The sequence below is a fragment of the Patiria miniata genome, unplaced genomic scaffold, assembly GCF_015706575.1.
Source record: "Patiria miniata isolate m_02_andy unplaced genomic scaffold, ASM1570657v1 HiC_scaffold_3, whole genome shotgun sequence".
Taxonomy (NCBI): Eukaryota; Metazoa; Echinodermata; class Asteroidea; order Valvatida; family Asterinidae; genus Patiria; species Patiria miniata.
In genome coordinates this window covers 10,450,748-10,460,546 of record NW_024037069.1, presented here as the reverse complement: position 1 = coordinate 10,460,546, position 9,799 = coordinate 10,450,748, and the positions used below count along the sequence as shown (strand labels likewise).

The window sequence follows — 9,799 nt, the reverse complement described above, 5'->3', positions numbered from 1 at the left end:
ATTTTGTATAATAGTTGTGATTAATACAGTTTGAGATATTGGCATAATCTTCTCCGGTGCTTGCCCTTTTCACCTGTATTTCAAAATGGATATCTTGTCAAATATTTGTCCTGCCTTTATTTAAGCTCACTTTAAAAAACGATCTTTTATTTCCATTCTTTTGAGAATGGACTGCTACAACAAAATCGCTTTCCTGTCACAGAAAAAAGAGTTTCTTTTTCTATTTTTTCTATTGAGAAATGTCTTTCTGTTGCAGTCAAAATGTCATGAAAGAGGTATTTTGTTATGCGGAAAAGACAGTTTCGTTATCAAAAAGGGGTTTTAAACTACTAAGAACAAAACTCTAATTGCACATGTGAGTAGTATGGATTTTGTAAGCATTTCCGATTTTGAAACAACGCCATGTTCAGTTTCAGCTTACAGAATGTCCAGTTTCCAATTTTAGTGGGCGAAAAAGAAAAACCGTTTTGAAAAACTTGCAGAAAAGGTTAAGCACCGACATTGTGAGATTTTGCCACTTCTGAAATAACACAGCGCAAGTTGGGCTGCGAATTGTCAAAACATTCCATTTTCATTACTGCGTTTTAATGAACTTTATATAAAAAAAAATGTAAACGTTATTGGTCGCTTAATGAATGTTGTTGAAGTGGATTTTTTAGAATTGATGTGATTGTTTATCGTATTTTCGAAAAAGGAAATATTATTAAGGTTGTGGCTTACCGTTCGACTCGATCGGTTGTGTGCTTGAAATCGAACAGTAATTGCAATTCTCGAAAGTTGATCGTCTTTCAATGTGACATTGGCCTTTTTTTCGAGTCGCAGTCCGTTGGTACCGTCTGTGCGAGCCCATAGACCAGGGACGCTTTCAAGGACCACAGCCTTGATTCAAGACTACATCGGACGACTTATATGAAATACACACCTTCATAATTCTTGTTGACGTTCCTAATGTTAGTTTACCGTACAAGATTTTAGAATAAGTTTTTCGAAACTCGAAAAGTATTTGACACCGCAGTTTTGATTGATGTTTCCTTTCCGAAAATCTTCCATCTCCCACCGTTGTTGGGGCTTTTTTGCTTTTTTATTAAGATGGTAACAAAATTTGTAATATGCAAATTTTTTCTTGGATGTGATGTTGTGTCTCTGCTGGCTATACAGATTCTTTTCTTTGTTTGGTTCAAAGTTGATGGAGTTCTGTTACTGAGAATATTTGTTCTCCAAAGGAATGGTCTCAGAGCTCTGCATGTTGCTCTGGTATTAATGTAAATTTCAGATGACGGGTAAGTCGGCTCAGGACTAGACCGTGTGTAGTCCCCAACTTAAGTGCTCAAAGTTACTCTTGGTGACATGGGGGAAAACCTTAGAAATTATACATAATTGGTATTAAACGTTGGTAAAATACACAGAGTTGATCGAAAAGATCTTTGACGATTAAATTATTTGCAATTTTTGTTTATAAAAACTTTCTTCAAATTGAAGATCTGACCGTGCTGAGGAAATTTGAGCAGTGCGCCGATGTTTATGTTATTTTTTGCATAAGTGCTGGTCCACTCATCTGAAAACGTTCATCCAAAAAAAAAAATGGCTCCGCCTTCTTAACATTGGCTTTGGATTTCTGTAGCCAATCAGCGACTGGAACATTTGATAAAAGATACATGAAGCCATCGATGATTGGCTAAAGGCATTTTTGAACGGTATGACGTGGATCAGCCTAGTGCACAGAAATGTTAAATTTTGAAGTTGGGTTGGACAAGTTAAAAATTCGTTCTTTTTAATGACCATTATTTTATGTACATTTTTGCCACTCGACTGAAGTGCGTACATGTTGATGAGAATTAATATAGCATGTTCATTATTTGCGGACAGATACCATAAACGACTGTTGTGCGTTATTAGAAAATTATAATTATATTTAAATGTTCAGCTTAAACTATTGTGGATAATACAGATTGTGAATAAAACAGTTTATCAATTTTAAACAACGTTTAGCCACCTGGTGTTGCCGACTTTAATTTAGATTGTAGTTCGTTCTGATTACAATAGCTGCATTTAACCACACAATTTCTTTTGAACTAGGCAGCTGGTATAGGGGCCATAATTACACGGAACACCTGGGGTGCGCTTCTTGAACTATTTTATTTCTGAAAAACAAACCGCCATTGACGTTTTGTCCAAAATGCAGTCACGTCTTGCCATCTGATACGAATTTTTGTTACTTATTTGACTAGCTGTCATTTTTGGCGAGCTGCGAAGCAGATGCGAGCCTATGTAATACCAATTTCCGTCCGTCTGTCCGGGCGGACGTCCGCCCGTCCGTCCGTCCGGCCGTCCGCGTTCAGATAAAAATGTTGGAAGTTTTTGGTTCTAGTTAACTTGGGGAAAAAAATTAAATGCAGTTGTCATGTATCATCTTTATAACTTCAGTTAGGTTCATATCATTGCAGTAAATTTTATGATTTTATTGAGGAACTTTAATTCAAGGAAATGTTAAAGTTTTTAATTGTTACATGTACATGTATACTGGTATAACATGTACTGTACGTGTGTGTATACCGGTATAACATGTACATGTACACTTTGCATTTTGGGGATGTGCATGAGCTTCTGGTTTGATCTTTTAGTTTATTGGGTTGGAGTAGGGATGGGGTAGGGGAGGGTGGGGTGGGTTGGGGGATAGGGTTGGAGTTAGGGTTTGTGTGAGTAGGGGAGCTAGGATGGGTGGGGCGGGGTGGGTTGGGGTGGGGTGGGGTGGGGAGAGGGGTTGGAATACTGGTTTTGGGTGGGTGGGGATTTGTAGGGGTGGGGTGGGAACAAGTAGGGAGAGACAGGTAGGGAGAGGATGGGCATGGATGTAGGGTTGGGTTAGGAGGGGGTTGGGCAGGGGGCGGGATATAGGATCGGAGTAGGGGTTGGGTTGGGGATGTGTAGGGATGGGTAGGGGTGGGTTGTTGTAGGGGTTGGATAAGGGGAGGGGGCAGTATATAAGGATTAGAGTAGGGGTTGCATGGGGTCAGGTGGGGATGTATGGGTGGGGGAATGGGGTGGGCGGGATATTGGAATTCGAGTAAGGGTTAGGGTGGGGATGTGTAGGGTGGGTAAGGACAGATAAGGGAAGATGGGGTAGGTGGGTGTAGGGGGTTGGGGTAGGGGATGGTACGGGTCAGGGGAGGGGGAAGGAGATAGGGATTGGAGTTTGGGTGGGGTTGGGATGTGTAGGTGATAGGGTGGGGATGGTTAGGGGAGGATGGCATGGGTGTGGGTAGGGGGTTGGGTGGGGGAGGGGGCGGGTTGGGGATGGGGTAAGGTTTGGGATGGGGTAAGGTTTGGGGGAGGTGGTGATGGTGCTGTGTCTACATGTACATGTATACCCATTCTTGTTCTGCATTTGTGGCGACTACACAAGAGTTTTCCCATGGTAATACAAGTATGGGGAGCAGAAGACACTGTTGGGGCTGCAAAAATCCACAACTGGGTCCTAATTACCCTAACAATGGAAAACTCCCCCATAATACAGTGACGGCTAACCTATATACACATGTATTTATTAGGTAATCTGTTAACTTTTTATGTTGACATTTAAAAACTGACCCCTACACCTAGGCACATCAACAAGAATCCTGATCCCCTTCCATCATGCCCATCCCCAACCCTACCTTCAGCCACCCTTCCTGCCTTGGACAGCGAGCCATGGCGGCTTCGCCGTTCTAGTTAATGATCACTAAACTCCCTCCCCTCCCGCAAAAAAAAAATCATTTAATGAAAAATCATCAGCAGCAAGGATTCGTAAAATTCGCAGCAGAACATGAACAACAAAACTGAAATTGTCTAATTATTCACGCACTCTCATGAATATTCGTGACTCGTGAATAATTACGTCCACACGTGATCCTCGGAAACCAATCACTCCTCAACACATCTGTCGCATCCTGCATGCAGATAGCATAATTCTTGTCTCGGTCTCCGTATACCATTCCTCTGTTTTGATTTATACATCGGTGGCGCTGTGCATGTACATTTACAATGCTCGCTTCACCATCAACATCTAATTATTCACGCGCTATGGGAATAAATCGCAGCTCCTTAACACTTAATGACCGCACGTGATCCTCGGAGACCAATCACCGCCTCGATCCGTCCATCGCAACCTGCAGAGAGGCATCTCATTATCGTTGTCTCCGTTCCTCATCATCATTATCAGCAGCATCGCCACAAGACACGCATCCACGCCATTTTTGTTACTGCCCTGCTAGCTAAGAACCCACGGAGCAAACATGAGATACATCGCGGTGGCATTCCTGCTGTCGATCCTTCTCTTTGACGTTGTTGTCGGCGATGGAGCGAAGGTACGAATCGTCAAAACAATTTTCATTTTATTTTCATGGTATTTTGTCTTGGCCAGCGTAGCGAAACGATGCAGTGCCTTGTGTTTTATGTTGCTTTATAGCATCTTGTTTTATCGATTTTTGTTGCGAATTGTATCACCCATATATAACATTACGGTGTTGTCTCGTTCATGAGCCGCATGTGGGTATACAACCGATGTCGCCTGGAAATGTGCGGATGTATAAGATAAAACGCGCAAGCCGATTATAATAGTGTGAATTGCAATATTCATTAGTTTAGTGTCATTATTTTCCGTCGGTGGTTTAAAGGTAATTCCGGGACGTTGTGAATCATCGAGCAAGATCAAGCTTTGAGGAACTTATACGAGGAAGGGGTGACGTGAACCAACAATCTAAGACACAAACATACATCCAAAGAAAACGTCTAATTATAAAGTATCGAGTAAATTTGATAAAAAGTATTTTTTTGAAAGCGCCAAATTTGGATAATGCGAGTACCAGACGTTGTAAAAATGTAAACCTACTAATTGAAACGAATGACCCGTTTATATAGATGCAAGATTTGTTTATGATAACTCATTATGAATTTATAGGACCAAATCTGTCAACTTCACTTGTGAGAATAATTGTGTTCGCCTTTAGCTTTTGGGGAAATTTAATGATGTCCAGTAAATGATTGAGAAGCGTAATATCATTTGCACTCGTGCGTTGAAGGTCGTGGTTCGTTAGCCAAGCGAATTGAATGATGCTTCGGGATCCCAAGCTGGGATGAGTCCTGTTTCATATCAGTTAATTGGACGATGTTTTCATAATGACATCGTCAATCAGGGTCACTATTGAATGAGCTGTTAATTATCTCCATAATTATCTCCGAAAACAGCATTATAATGTTCATCGACCCATGTCGCCGCGTCTTGAACATATCGTGATGGATGTATTATTGATGTACCCGGCCTAATAACGTGGCGTGGCCCCCACTGTGGCGCACTTTGATTGTTCGCCTGTAGCGCCTAGCTAGAGCAAAAGTTTTAACTAAAATTTCACAGAAAATGAAATTTCATCCAGTTCTAAACACTTCCGTTCATAAATCACGAGTTTATCTTCCCGTTACAAAGTTATAAGAAAAATTGATTTCGGCGTGATTTTTCCGATTTTATTTCGAAGTGCACAGTGAACCCTTTGAAAATGTCACCGAAAAATAGAAAATAATTTGCTGACAAACTTCTAGTTGCGTATGTAGGTAGAGATAATATTTTTTTATCAGAATTTATCAACTTTACATACATTTTTAATGTTCATTTGGAATATTCCGAGATTTATTCAACTGCGCCACGTTGGGGAACACTCAGCCGATTTGTGCCCAATTTCCGGACACCGCCGTTTTTGAATTTCGGATTAAATGTCATGAAACTGAAATTGTTCACAGGGGTTAAATAGCAAGCATTAATAAGGTAAATGTACCAGTATTTCACTGACTGGATTTGAAGTTTGTCAACAAAGAAGTTTGGCAACACTGATGTGGAAAGTCGGGGTAAATGTCGAAGTGCGCCACGTTAGGGAACACCACTATATAGTCAGTGTTTATTGGATTTCCTATCAATTGTAGTTTCAATCATTGTCCTAAAGGATGAAAATTGAGAGAACTGCATTTATAACTATGATTTACCGTACACAAATTCAATTTACAAGGAGAGTGACAGCTTTAATAAATATTGGGAAATTTTGTGAATTTCACCGAATTAGCAAAAATGACATGAAACCAAAAAAGAGTCCTAAATCGCTGTTTAGCGTCTTCGCGTTTCTACATGATGACAAACCATTCAATTATTCTATCAGCTACACTGACCGTAATGTGAATAACTTAAGGTCTTTTTTTTTTTAGAATCCCTTTTTTTTTTGCAGGAGGGAACTCAGTGGTGTAACCCAGAGTTAATTTTTGTCCATGCATCTTCTAAATTTATCAGGGAACAGAATATTTTCAATACCGAAAGGGAAGGGACAGAAGCGTATCCAGCTTTTTCTGCCGGGGGATAAAATGAAGACTTTACTGTATCGACGCCTGAAGCTTGCAAAGTAACGGCAGGCTGGATCCTTTGTCATGCCAGTTAAGTGCAGCAAATTAACTTTTCATGGAGCTATAATCTCTATGCACTAATCAACCCCACTTTTTTCCAATTCCAAAGGAACAAGACCGAGACAAACGGTCCGTTGATCAGGCCGGCAACCGGGCCAGGCGTGCGCTCCGTTCCCCTCATCAGGGGCTGATCAACCCGGCCGACCTGGGCATGCGACTCAGCCGTCGATCCGACCCGTTCCGCCGGGCACTGAGAACGAAGCGGTACCGGAGAATGGCCGAAGACCCGGAGATGTACAAGCGGGGAATGTCTGGAGGGAAACATATCCGGGTCAAGAAGGCAAACAAGGCTTAATAATTGATTGTGGTAAAACATCATTATTTGCTTTTCGGCGGTTAAATGTATCGTCTTATCCCTGCCGTCGTACGTTGTACCCATACTTCTGTTCCAATTAGCAATAATATCTCGGTCTCGGTTTTTTTTTTTTATCCACCCTGTATAATAAAACAAGTTGCTTCCATGACATAATGTTCTGCAATTTGTACGCCTTTCGAACCCCCCCCCCACCTCTCCAAAAAAAAAAAGGTCGGCGAGTTATATATTTTCACATTATTGATTCTAACTCGAACTTTTATGTTTCCTTTTCGATTTTTCTAAATTTCATTTTCGACAGATCTCAGAAAGCACAAGAATGTGATGCTAGGCGGGGAGATGGCTATGGGCGCAGAGAAATTAACATGAAGACGGCAAGAAAATAAAACAAGCGAAGGATAGGTTTACACTTCAAAATTTCAGTCAATTATCGACGACAAACTCACAATAGATAGTTCACGCAGGTAACCCCTTCAGTTTTAATCATTGTGACTATAAGAAAGTTAGAATACCGTGCACTTGAATGCTTTTAACTGAAAATTAAATAATTCCACGCACAAATTCACAGTTCTTGCCATTTATGTTCTTCAAAATGAAAAAAAGGGTCAATTGAAAATGAACGGGTTGTATGCACTTTGTCTTTCAGTACCATATTCTATAAAACTGAAAGAAAAATTTAAAAAAATGTAAATATTAACATTTTTATCTATTGTTCTATGTGATTAGTAATGCACGAAGTGGCGTAACCAGGTTTTAAAACACAATCGATAAAGAGAAATGCACTCCAATTAACTTGCACTTTAAATATGTATCAAGAGTTAAACCCCTTGTTTTATGACTTCAGACAAGAATGTTTATGTGTGCAAATTTTGAACCAAAAAAAAAACCTTTCAATGCAAATACTGGAGTCCACGCCCCCATGTTTAATATTGAAAATGTATAAAGAAACACACAACTTTGCTAGATATGCCACTGTTGATTATAAGCTTGCACTGAAAACTATAATGCACTTTGCGCCCTTTCACTGTAGGTCTTGTTGTAGCGATCGGCATCTTTCAAGTTATGGTATTTGTGCAATATTCCACCGCAAGAAAATTGAGTGTATTACGTCAAAACGAAGATTGGTATTAAAATTACGGAGTTGGCCATGGGTTTTGTAGGGTGGTTCAAAATGAAAATTATGAACAGTTTTGTGGATGAAAATCAAAGGTTATGAAAGAGACGTCCGTCACGTAATCCTTGGATAAGCATGTATATTATCTCAGTTTCAAATTGATAGTATGTTTTCAACAAAAAGTAAAATATAAGTATGTTATAAATTTCTATTTTGTGTTCAAAGATTGTCCATCAAATTATTGTATGAATTGTATTATCATTTTGTTTTACACCTACGATTTATCGACACCAAAAACCTTATTTATTATCAATTTTGTTGTTGAAGCTTTATTAACATTTATTGGTCTTATTGGTATAACGAACTACATGTAGTTACATTTTCAACGTAACAGTGTTTTACGAAACAAAAATGACACAAGCGGCAAAGATTGGTTTGAGAAGCGATCTAAAGAGACATTTAGTTTCGATTTCCATGGGTGCAGAATAAACTGTTCAAATTACATAACCTTAACATTCATTTCATTTTTTTTCTTCTGGTTTTAAAACAAAGTCTGAAGACCAAAGTTATACATTTAACAGCTGCAATGCCAACTATTCATTTTTTATTAAAACAAAATCACGTTTATATTAAACAAAGTTAAATCGACTCGAAATCAACATTTCGAGTGAATTTCAAAACTGAAATATTTCAAAACCTTGGAATATTTCTTTATTCAATAAGGCAAAAGCAGTTAAACTATTGCAAAAGTATAAATTTGGAAACTGGGGGAAAATGAAACAAATTTGGTTTTAACTTGTAACAATATGTATGCTCTTTAAAGCTAGAATTGCACAATACGCTTGAAGCAGGAACGGTAAATTTGGAAAATATTTATAATAAATAGTTAAATACCTTGAAATTTATTGGAATATTTAAACAGTAACTAAACTATTTAATTTAGATACAACTTTTATAAACTGTAAACAGGAACTACAATAAAAATTATCTTTTAGACCCGCTTTACCAAATGTAGTCTGAAATAGGAATTTAACTAGGTCTATTGTACGAAAAACAAATAAAAGCTTCTGTGTATCAAATTTCAAATTCAGAGGGTGCATTTCATTTGTTTCTGTTTGAAATTTGAATTTCGATAATATTTTAAACTTTTGTTGAAAGTATGATCTGGAGTGGAGGGGTTGGGAAAAAAGGACCTGGAAGATCAAAGAAGTTCCTTTGTTTGACACCTATACAGGGTGAGCAAAAAACAACAACAAAGGAAACCCAAATGGCAGGACCATTTTCTTAATAAAAAGTTCTGCATGTAGCACTTTCAAAATCTAGGATATGAAAGCCCAATAAATAAGCCTTCTTTTAGCTCAACAATCATTCAAATCACTTATATACTATTCAAGTTACGGAATTTTAAACACAACCACTGTTGTAAAGTTCTGTCCATGGATCACAAAAAAAAGATGTGTTCTTTCCGCAAAACGAAAACAATTCACACACATCCCTATGTGAATTGTTTTCGTTTTGCTGAAAGAACACTTACTTTTTTGTGATCGGTGGACAGAACTTTAAAACGGTGGTTGTGTTTAAAATTCCGTAACTTGAAAAGTACATGAGTGATTTGAACGATTTTTGTACTAAAAGAAAGTTTTCTAATTGGGCTTTTATATCCTAGATTTTCATAGTGCTACAAGCAGAACTTCCTGAAAAAAATTGGTCCTGCCATTTAGGTTTTCTTTTTTGGTACTTACACTGTATGTAAATATTGTTTTCCCAAAATCAGCCTCGAGTTGAAATCCTATACTACTGGAAAAACTTCTAAAACCCTGTCAAATTCTTAAACTTATAAACAACAATTAACTATGAGCAAACATGAATGCCTGGTTATATGATTTGAATTGCAT

General features: G+C 38.5%; 1 long non-coding RNA gene across 1 annotated transcript; it reads left to right on the top strand.

Annotated features, from left to right (window-relative positions):
- The first annotated feature begins 4,163 nt into the window (after window positions 1-4,163).
- On the top strand, window positions 4,164-9,025 carry LOC119738624. The gene is made up of 3 exons (XR_005272482.1): window positions 4,164-4,343; window positions 6,527-6,784; window positions 7,092-9,025. It is a non-coding gene; the product is annotated as an uncharacterized LOC119738624 (long non-coding RNA).
- The last annotated feature ends 774 nt before the right edge of the window (window positions 9,026-9,799 follow it).